The sequence below is a fragment of the Aplysia californica genome, unplaced genomic scaffold (assembly GCF_000002075.1).
Source record: "Aplysia californica isolate F4 #8 unplaced genomic scaffold, AplCal3.0 scaffold00044, whole genome shotgun sequence".
NCBI lineage: Eukaryota > Metazoa > Mollusca > Gastropoda > Aplysiida > Aplysiidae > Aplysia > Aplysia californica.
Window position 1 is genome coordinate 1,047,191 of NW_004797314.1, and position 11,768 is coordinate 1,058,958.

The window sequence follows — 11,768 nt, forward strand, 5'->3', positions numbered from 1 at the left end:
CTCCTCCATGTTTCCCGTGGCCTACCCCTGCCTCGTGCTCTTTGTGGGTTCCACTGCAGTGACTGTCTTGTGATGTTTCCGCTGGGCTTTTCTTAAGGTGTGTCCCATCCATCGTCACTTTCTTAGTCCTATTTCTACTTCTATATCCTTTTGTCTTGTCCTTTCCCACAGCTCTTCATTTCTTATACTATTCTTATACTTTTTGCCCAATGACTCGTGTCAATTTGTCTCAACAGATCAATATTTTTGTAAACACCTGTACTCTGCATTCTAGATAGAAAATTTCTAAATGAATACCTATTTTAAGAAATGATATAGAAAGTGGTGTCCTCAGATTTTGAAAGATTTACGTCCAATGAGCTGGGAAATAAAAGTAAAGTTTTTTTCGGCATCCGATCTGGACATTGGGGATTGTTAGTGCGCTCGTCTCCTAAGAGGAAAGTTCGGGTTCGAGCCTAGGTTCGAACACGGATTTTTTTCGCCCCTTCCTGCCCACCCAGCAGTAATGGGTACCTGGCTTTGAGTTTGGGGAAGTAAAGCCGGCGTGGAAAGGAGCAGGCCACCCTTCCATATTATGCTGAAGGCTCAGGAAGTTGTCTCACTAAAAAGGCAATCCCCAATGTCCATATCGGATGAGGGAACAACTTTACTTTTTAGTGTTTTTTAAAAATCCAACAGTTTATTTATTATAAAATCAATTTCTGTAACAACTGGTGCGGAATGAACCTTGAATTTTTAAAAACTCAATTTTTGCAACCATGGATGATTACATTTTATTATTTTAAAACCAAAGCGTACTGGCACAAGTGCATCGCTACTGAAAAAGAGTGGGATACACGGTTGTATACTTTTTTACTCGTAAGTTATATTACTGACATATTGCGAGTTATTTCTGATGATATCTGAAAATCGTTTGAAGAATCTAAAATTCTAACCAGAATCCAATAAAGTCAAGTCCAAGGCACCTTACTGTTAAAATACCGCCAATGATTGCTCTCCACCATCTTGCTACTTCTCGTCTGTAGATTATAAAGATGGAGAAGAAGTTGTTAACAATTCCATTTGTCATTTCCTAGGAGATTGCATTTATGCATGCGCGAAAGTGTTGCCTCTAAAAGTGTCACTGGTGAGCAGTGACGAGGCCATGCGTAAGCAATATATGCGTGAGAAGCGGGAAGTGCTGTGAACTCTCCTATTTTCCACATGAAGGAGATTAAATTGTAGTATTTTATAAATATTTATGAGAAAATTTTAATAAAAAATCTAGCTCAATTGTTATGAGAAAATATGATTAAGTTGAGACAAATTGATGCAAAGTGCAGTTCAATAAATGGGTGACATTGATTTACCCGTCAAAGAAATAATTGAGGATAAGTTGCACCACGAATTTTTAACCACACGATAGTTCTTCGACCTGCTGTACAGCATATTTTTACGTATGTGACCGGTTTTTTTCCAATTAAGTACGGTTGTTTTCCTTCAGGTAGCTACATTTCGATTTCGAATGAACTCTGTATGTTTTATACTGACACGGGTACTTTCAGTTTTAGTATTAATTAGTTCAGTACTTTTCCTGGGTAGCGACCGAAGTCTACTCTTATCGGTTGTGAGACCACCATGAACTATGTAACGTGCGAAACTTTCATACAACTTTCCCGCAGGACTTCCGAGATTCTTCGCCCTTTATCCGAAAAGGCTTGGTGATTGTTCTTACCTGCCTTAAGTTCAGGGGTATGGTTGAAAGACAGCAGTCAGAATGAACCAGCAATTACAGTAAAATGAGTCAGAAGTAAGAGGAAGAGGAGTAGATATCTATTATCAATATTATCATTATTACTACTACTACTACTACTACTACTACTACTACTACTACTACTACTACTACTATAATTCTTTTTATTATTATTGTTATTATTATTATTATTATTATTATTATTATTATTATTAGTCGATTCCACGATAAAGAAGTTATTGATTAACTCCCTTTTTCTGGGATTTAGTGTTCCATCATGCCCAGGTTAGCCCGACAAACATCGTTGAAACAGCTTTCCTTTTATTTAAATGATCTTCTAAATGATCAAAGTTGAGTCGATGCGGACTTGAAATATCAAGATATAAATGGGTAGACTACAAAAACTTTTACGGTGCTCTGTTTCTTTTATTCCAGTGTTCTGCTTAGGTGGACCAAGCTGTTGATTCTACACATCTAGACGCCCAAGAAAGACAGACAGGAAACGGGAATTAAAGGTGTGTATCGCAAAAGTTATTACAGTTCAAGACACGTGTGGTCAGCAACTTTACTGACACCACTAGATTAAGAATTTCAAAGTTGAAACACAAATCATTTGTTAAATAGGTCTGTTGTATTTGCAAATCGTAAAATCGGAAGACATTTTCCTACAAAAATTGAGAGAAAAATAGAAAATACTGAGTCTTTAGAAAAACTCATTTGAAAACATATCTTTTTAATGCATGAATGCTGTCATTCTTTTTTTTTCCTTTTCTTTTTTTTTTTTTGCTTCAGCATGTGTTTTGTTGTTGTTGTTATTGTGTCTATGTGTATGTTTGAGTCTGTGTATTGTCTACTTTAAATTAATGATTATGCAACTCTAGAGCTTGCTTTCTAGTGGAATAGGAGGCACCTTTTCTTTTCCTTCTTTTTTCTTTCTTCCTTTCTTTCTTTCTTTCTTTCTTTCTTGAATTCTGGTTATGCTTAATGTAGCCCCAAACACGGAATGAGAATTTGACAGTTTGCACCAACGTTGAGTATTCCACAGGAAAGAGTCAGAATCATAAAACCCGTGTGATATGGCTTGGGTTTACACCCCTTAATGCAAAAAGAAGAAAAAGAAGAAGAAAGAGGAGGAGGAGGACAAGAAGAAGAAGAAGAAGAAGAAGAAGAAGAAGAAGAAGAAGAAGAAGAAGAAAAAGAAGAAGAAGCAGAAGCAGAAGAAGAAAAAGAAGAAGAAAAAGAAGAAGAAGAAGAAGAAGAAGAAGAAGAAGAAGAAGAAGAAGAAGAAGAAGAAGAAGAAGAAGAAGAAGAAGAAGAAGAAGAAGAAAAAGAAGAAGAAGAAGAAGAAGATGAAGAAGAAGAAGAAGATGAAGAAGAAGAAGAAGAAGAAGAAGAAGAAGAAGAAGAAGAAGAAGAAGAAGAAGAAGAAGAAGAAGAAGAAGAAGAATTGCATTTATAACACACATAATGCGCTTCACAGCTATTTGACACACAGTCACTCACATTGTAGCAGTGTTATACCTACTGAGCAAACTAAACACTGTGGGTGGTTGGCGGGTGCTCTGGTGTGGTTTCCCACTTCTTTCCTATCAAACATCTATCGTTCTTATCTCCCCTTCTTCATTTTTTATGTTTGTTACTCTCTTGTAACATCTCTAATCTTCTGGCGCTCATATGACCTTATGCAGTTTTGAGCAGCGTAAAACCTCTACTTAAACTAATCTAAACTAAACTAAACACTGTTAGAGAACCTTTGAATGCCCTTTTGAAAATCTGGTTATCCTATGAGATTGATGCTTCAGCGGAATCCAGGAAGTCCTGATTACGAGGTCAAAAATCCATGGCTCAACTTATTGTCAAGTATCTCCTTAACTATAGAACATAGATTCTCCAACTTTTGCACAATGACGTATATGAATTTGTCTTAACAGGTGAATATTTTTTTAGCTCCCTCACACTGTTTAAAAAAAAAAAATCTTTAATAGATTCTAATTAAAAAAATAACTGTCGATGGTTTCTACAGATTTTTAAAAGTTTACAGCTCGGTCAATATCGCTTTTAAAAGCAAGTCTGTCATTTTTTTCTATTCGCAAACTGTATGCTTATTGAACGTATGTTTAGGGAACCTTTGGTGCAAAAAAATGTGTTCGCTATAAAATTAATTTCTTGTAAAACGTTTATTCACAAAAAAGTGTGACGCAGACGTGTGCTAAATGTGTGCGAGAAGCGGGAAGTGATAATAATATGAACAATCATTTTTTTCCATGTGATGGAGATTTTTAGTATTTTATATAAATTTATGAAGAAAAGTTTTTTAATCGAGCCTCAGTGGTTGTGAAAAAATGTGATGAAGTTAAGACAAATTGATACAAACTGCTCTGCAAAGTATGGGTAACATTGATTCGCCGGTTAAAGAGATTTTTGAGGATAAGTCGCCCCACGAATTTTTGACCGCATTATAGTATCTTCAAGAAAACAAAACGCTGGTCTCTGCAAAGAGAAATAATCCCCACATATAAAACATAATGACCTCTGCCATATACGAAATGAGAGGACAGTGTTGTTGATCATCTTTTCTCCTCAGAATACATTTCCAAGAATCCCAAAACATGGTTGAAAAATAATGCAGTGTGAATGTTGTGAGCTCTTTAAGATTTTACGCACAATATGTGTTTTTATCTCGGTGAACGAGTTAAGACTCGACTGTTATTCAAACAAAACTATTTTCCTGTGGTATTTTAGCTTTAAGTAAAATAGAAAAAAAAATGCTTTATCTTAACAAAATTAAACACGCTATACGAATAACCCAGGCTGCTACACATCCCATAAAAGCTGTATGCACATAAGAAAAATATTTCTTTTCATTAAAATGTGTTAGTTCATGTAGGTGTGATTCTGTCTGTAGTTCTCTATTTTTTTCCTTTGTCTACCTTTCTACGTTTCGCATTGCCATCTTGTTTCTCACTTTATCTTCAACTTTCTAGCCTGTCATTCATACAGACTTCAACATAAGTTAAGGACCACTTGCAAACCATGTGAGTGGTCTTCTTAGGTTAACCTGCTCGTGGGCGTTTTTGGACTGATCCAGTGGCTTGATGGCGCTGCCTCAAGCGGACAATGACAGAGTGTGACACTGTAAGCCTTCTAGTATCTTCTTGGGCTCCAACTCCATCATGCAGCCATGCCATAGCCCTGGCGCGATCAAAGTTTCCCAGCTTTCGTCTTGGATGCGATACTGGATATTGCGCAAACTGTGGCTTATATTGCCACCAAAGTGACCTCAGTTCGAGACCATACGTCCATTTATGACGTGCACCAGAAATTTAAACTGAAGAATGTCCGTGGTGTCGCACACAAGTCGATAGAAACCAACAAATTTGGCTAAAATTCCCCGAAGATTTCCTTGCTGCATGTGGTGGTTTTGCCCCTTTAGGAAGCGTTGAAATACGCATTGGTAACCCATTAACGCTTTCAGAGCAAAACATTTTGAAACATTCCTTGCTGTCTTTTTTACATCATCCAGTGCCTTGCCGACTGGCGTGGGCGATCATGAACCTCCATTTCACTCCGTCTTGCGTTGCAGCAATGGTGTCTGTTGTTCTTGCTGCTCCTAGCCATGTTGTTACCTTGTCCAGTATCTTTTCCCTCTGTCTGCCTCTGCCTCTCCTTCCATCTTTTTTAAGGATGTTTTAAAAAATCAGGGCTGTCTGTCAAGGTGGTCCTTAACTTATGTTGAAGTCTGTACATGCAGCCAGCATACATACTATTGCGTTTCTTGTGCCTGTGGCGAATAAAGATCCAAACATGTACACTGTATCATGCCCCTGAGGGTGTAACTTGTTTTCAATTCCGATTCGCCAGCGATGAAATACTCCATCAAAGTTAAGGTAAACGTAAATGTTGAACACATACCCCCCCCCCTTTGTCCCTTTTAAAATATGAGTTTTAAGCATCGTGAATAACGTCACAGCGACCTAGTATGACCTACAGAGGGTGGAACATCGAATATACGTAGTATGTCTTGTCAGCTCCTAATGGAGGGCTCAATTCTACTTATACCAAAGTTAGTACATCTTCTCATTCAGGCCGTTCGACTTCTATTCTTAGGTCACTATACTTCTTTGGTTTCTGGAACGTTTGAGAAAACCCAATCCGAGCAATGTATTTGGTTTCTTTGAATGGTCACTCCAAAGTGTGCCGACTGCAGATAGGTCATTATATAATTTTAGGCCTTCTTTTCTTCATATAAAAAGCACCATCCTGGCAGTACCACATAGTTTCATCACCTGAGTTGGTGGAATCAGGGTCTCGTCTATTTTGGGGCATATGCAGCTATCAGAATAATCTTAACGCTTGTTCATTTGCCTCTTTTAATAAAAAAAAAAATTAGCCATCTATCATGAATCGACGTCGAGATATTTGCGACTGAAGGAGATGGGGGTTGTCAGAGGCAAGAATGGCGAGAAAATGGCCGCCAAAGTTTAATGACTTCAAAGGCTTGGAAACTACAAATTTCCATTTCTTGTTGCGTTCTATCAACGTATTTCATTTTTTTTAAAAATCCATATAGATATGTGTCTTAAATGACAATAAAAGTTGCTGAAACCGAAACTACACATTCGATAAAAATTGTCCAACAGGCGGAAACGTGTCGATTTCTTCACTATCATTCCTTTGGCGAACGTATAATTTTACAGTTTCACAGTTTTACATTAATTATCCGATGGCAAAATTTATTACTGAAAAAATGAGTATCATAACAATATCAGCAAAAAAGGAAGAGATATTCATCCCAGTTACGAGTATCTGAAGCATTTAATAGGTTTAAGAGACGAGATTTGTGTCCCCCTCTCCAGTCTTTGCGGGTGAACGGTAATGATGTAAGATAATAATGTTCTTTACACAACATTGCAACCCCAGTGTGACAAGATTCTGTCCCAGTTACAGTCACATTTGGCATACTATGTACGTTGAAACTTTTACACAATGTATCTCCCCTACCTAAAATGAAGAAACAAATTAACATAGTTGTATTCCCAGAACAAAAAAAGGAATAGGGGTTCTAATTTTTGCCTGCGATGTAAAAGGAACACAAGGGGCGGTCCTAAACACTGAGTAACTCTAAGCACTTAGGAAATTTTCGAGTCAAAGCCTGTAATGCTGAGGTCACAACATGTCTGTGTCAATATAAAACTAGACCTATTGAAAATACTATCAAAGTGTTATTAGAAAGCTTTCTCCTGCCGCCTTCCCCTCGTATAGTATGGTTTGTTTTGATGGTGCTATAATCTATAAACGCTGTTAATTATGTTAAGGTTTGGGGGAGGGGTGGAGGAGTGATTTAGAGATGAAGTGATTTAGATGTACATCCTAACTAAGGTTTAAACAAAAATCGCCAAAGGGGATTCCAAGAAGGGACTGTAGCCCAACATGATATCAGCAAAGATGTATCGTACGCCGAGTTCTGTATTAGTAAGTTAATATAGAACTCTGTTGGTCCAATGATTTATTTTACACCATGATAATCAAATGTTCCCGTACTGACAGTTTGGAATAATGTCAAATATATTATAATTTGAACTAGCAGAGGAATTTTCAGTCTGTCTCAGAAAGTGGACAAGTTATTCTACCAGTCAAGGAAGAAGGAACTTGTAGCTGTTTTACCCTCGATGAAGAGGCAACATTTTAATCTCATGTATAATTTTTCTATGTGGCAGATCAAAAATGGGCGCCATTGGCTCAGTTGGTGTAACATTTAAATGAAGGGCGGGCGGTCCTGTTTCGAAACCCCAAACGGGTAATTTTTGCATCACAACGCAGTGAAATCAGGCACTCGTCAGTTTTTGGACATACTGAGTTATTGTTGGCATCTAAAAGCTCGTTTATTTGCCTTGCTTTCGATTTTTTAAAAATTCTTTTATCTTTAATAAAAGTCAAGATATTTGAAACTGAAGGAGGTGCGGTCGGCTGGTTTCATAAGTAAAATTAGCGAGAAAAGGGCCGCCAAAGTTTGGTAACTTCAATAGCTTAAGAGTCCCTGAAAACTGAAAATTGCATATTCTGTGTCTTTAAACAAGGTTTTTCCGTAAAATGTAATTATATGGAAATTTGTTTTCATATGAACAGTAGGGGGCTCTCGTGACCAAGAGGTTAATGCGTTGGCCTCTCATTCAAAGGTCGCGGGTTCGAATCCGGGTAGCGACCGAAAAATGTTATTCTCTAATAGTGTCTCCTTTCACCTCCTTTCCTGCTCTCTAGCAATGTTCTGTTTCCACTTTCTGCCCCCACCCCATCACCTCCTTTGCCCCCTTCTCTGGGCTCCTGACTCTTTCTGCAGCCTTTCTACTGCTACTCCTTGGCTCCTCCTAACTGCTGTCTTTTTGCCACACCCCTGATCTTCTGGTAGAAAAGATCTACACCTAGCCTTCTCGGACAAGGGCGAAAAATCTCGGAGGGCCCGTGTGCAAGTTGCGCACGTTAAAGATCTCTTGGTGGTCTAAAATCGATAAGAGTAAGTTTCGGCCGCCTCCCGGGCAAAATTCAAAATTTCCCACCAACTGAAAAATATTAGGTGTGTCCCGCGCATTCATATGACTTTATGAAGTTGCGAGCGCCGTAAAAAAACATTTACTAAAACAATAAAACAAATAGGAACAGTAGGTGTTAAGCCAAAAAACAAAATTTCGATAAAAATTGCCAGGCGGGAGGAAAAATGCCTTTTTCTTCGATTTCCATATTTACCCGAGCACCTGATTTCACAACGATGCCTCACCTATGGTTATCTTGGGGGAATTTTCAAGGTCGCCACCCACTTGATTCGGTCCTATCAGAGATGTACGTTACATATGGAGGTCTTGCCTCTCATATGAGTTTCCATTTTTAAAGTGATGGGGAAACCCGTATTAGTACCAATCTTTTATCTTTTAATTTTGTCTTTGCGATAAGGAAGTAATGCTGTTATGTTTTTACAATAATGCTTTGTAAAATATAAAGTCCATCGGTTTGCAATTGTTGCAAATTATCATTACTACTATTGTGTGAATGACGACATCTTTGTTGAACGTATTGTATGTATTGTCGCTACTAAATGAGACAATTGTTTGCTGCCCAAAAAGAAAAGGAGGGCAGACGAAAGTAATAAACCCAGCCGAGTGGGTGGTTGGCAGGTGCTCTGGTGTGGTTTGCTCTTTCTTTCCTATTAAAAACATCTATCGTCCTGATCTCTCCTCCTTCTTTTTATGTTTATTACTCTTATGTAACACCTCTAATCTTCGGCACTTATATGTTCTTATTGTGTTGCAAGTGCCGTAAATCTCTCTTTAAAAACCCGCTGTTTCTCTTGAGGCTGTGCTTTTTATGGGGGCCACCACGATTTAAAACAACACATTAAAAAAAATCTTATCCAGCCAATCTGATTTTTTAAAGACATTGTAATGAAGAAGTGCTAAACAGATAGGAGAACCGACCACAAAAAGTCTTGTTCTTTGTAGGAGGCACGAAATTGTCGTCAAGACAACAGGGCAAATTCCACTTTATCGTGTCGGGGCGCGTCACCATAAGCGATAAGTGACGTCAATCGAAAAAGCTTTGCGTGCCACTAAAGCCCACATCAGAGGCTATTAGCAAGTGATTAACGAGAACTTGTCTGCCCAGAGAATCCCAGAAGAGAGTACATAGATTGGAATAGGACAATTTAGCTTTTTTTGAAAATGTATTCTGTGTACCTGAGCTCTGGACTAGAATACAAACCCCCTTTTACACGTGGTTCATTTTTCTGTTTCATAACCACTCGCAAATTTGCACATAAAACCATATTGGAGGCTGAAAGTATTCTCAAGAAACCAATGATCACAAGCATGATTGTCACTTCCTGGTTAATAATTCATAATAGGCCGTGTCCAAAAAAAAAACAACCCAACAATTTCCTTTACAAAATAGACAAGTATTTTTAGTTTATTCGAAAGCTTTTGCTCTTACTCTTATCCTTTGAAAATGCCTTTTACTCAGTACGCTTTGTCATGACAATTTAGTTTTAGTCATCAAGCAACTAAAACCAAAGTTTAAAACAGAAATCCGGTCTGTTTTACCTCTTCAACGTTCGCAGATTTCACGAAATGCAACATCATTACAGTTTCATTATCAACTTTTAACATGTCAAGCCACGTTGACATTTCCAGTATATTCAAACATACAGGATAGGTTGCCGTGTGACAACCTTATTTGTGGCAAAGACTATTTGCCGTAGATTTACAAACCTATGGGACCTAATGCCAAACGAAATGATGAAATTTATAAATTTCTTCTTACGCGTTCAAAGACGTTTGGTAACTTTATGAACCTAAAAGAGAAAGCAATACCGTCATATGCTGTCTTAGACCAAGCTTCGCGTTCGCAATTAATTCATCAATGAGTATGCACGTGCAAAATACTTCGATTTTGATTGACTTCACACTTTCAATAACTTTGATTTTTGAGCAATATGGACATTTTTTTTTTTTTGCGGGAACTTGATAGTACTCTCAACCATATCGATAATAACCAAACTTTCTAATTCTAGTTGTTAAGATCTTCTGATATAACCCTAATACGTCGGTAAGAGGGACATCTTCAACTCTGAACAGGCTTTTCCTTTCTTCAATTGTGTCTTATAGGACACAGATATAAAAATGTTAAAACCATTTGTTGCGTGTAACATTTGGTATCATTAAATTCAAGGGATATTTTTTCTTCATTTGTCCCAGTCTATCTATCAAGATTTCTGAATCCTGAGCAAAGCTGGGGGGTCTTGTCAATTGTGATGAGTCCGAGAGTGCCAAATAAAAAGCTGATGTTGAGACTGGCTGAAGCCAATGCCATTTAAAGGTCTGTCGGTACCGGAAGCCGATTAAATGCTCAGATCTGATCGTTTCACTTACTAATACATACACGCAAAGAGAGTGTGGGTGTTTGGCGGGTGCTCTGGGGTGGTTTGCTCTTTCTGTCGTATCAAAACATAGATCGTCCTCATCTCTCCTCTCTCTTTTGTGTTTTTTGCGAGTTTCCTCGTAACATTTCTAATCATCGGCCCTTGATGACCCAACAGTGTTATAAAAGAATATATTAAATTATATAATTGCTATAAAACTCTTACAAAAACAGAACTAATGCATGCAAAGAGAGTAAAGCGAAAGAAAAGCCTCCATAAATGTGAACTGACTTGTAGTAAGGCAAGGTTTTTATGTGACTGTGTGGTGTTGGATATAGTTATACGAACGCCTCCAGAATAACATTATTATTATGCTCTTTAAAGCTATTATCCACTGAATCGTCCCCAGTCTTACCTACAAATAAAACATTTCCTATCTCCGGTACTGCTTCCAATCAAGATTTTTAAAAAGAACATTCTTACTTATGAACATAGATATCATCAAGACCCTGTATTGACCACAGGGTTTTTACTGTTAGTCTCTCTGATGGCCTTGGAGTGCAAAAAAAGTCTAGTTGGTCCCTTGGGTAACAAAAATCATTACAGCTAGTAGTGCGCATACCGTTTTCATTCACATATTCTGATTGATCTGACGATTACCAGTTAGGCCTACTCATTTACAGGATAATAAATGTAGTGTTTAAAACTGGGAGTAATTCAGGGGCAGACTGGTTCTGCATGTCCCTGAAGGTGCTGCATGGCAATAGAGTTATGGTTAGACTTTACAGATACCATTTGGCATTGTATAATTTAGGGGGGGGGGGGGTGGTAAGTGTTTTACGGAGCTCGAAATTGCATAAGGTCATATGAGCGCGTGGGACACATTAAACTTCTTCAGTTGGTAGAAAATTTTGAATTTTGCCCGTGTGGCGCCGAAGCGTGTTCTTATCGATTTTAGACCAGCAAGGGATCTTTGATTTAGGGTATACATAACACCTGGCCCTTTCAGGTCGTAGGTGAGGATATAGTAAGTGTCTAGCTTTACTTAAATTGACAAGGAACGACTAAAAATTGAATATAAATAATACATAAACACTAACAAAAAATAAATAATTTTGATGCACACACACA

The 11,768-nt window shown here is 37.9% G+C and overlaps 1 protein-coding gene across 1 annotated transcript in view; it reads left to right on the forward strand.

The window, feature by feature from the left end:
- The window catches only part of LOC101858921, a 24,474-nt gene that overhangs the window by 4,107 nt on the left and 8,599 nt on the right, over positions 1-11,768 (forward strand). The window contains exon 2 of the mRNA XM_005092312.3: positions 2,168-2,247. The gene's annotated coding sequence lies outside the window, so the exon portion shown is untranslated. The remainder of the gene's footprint in view (positions 1-2,167; positions 2,248-11,768) is intronic.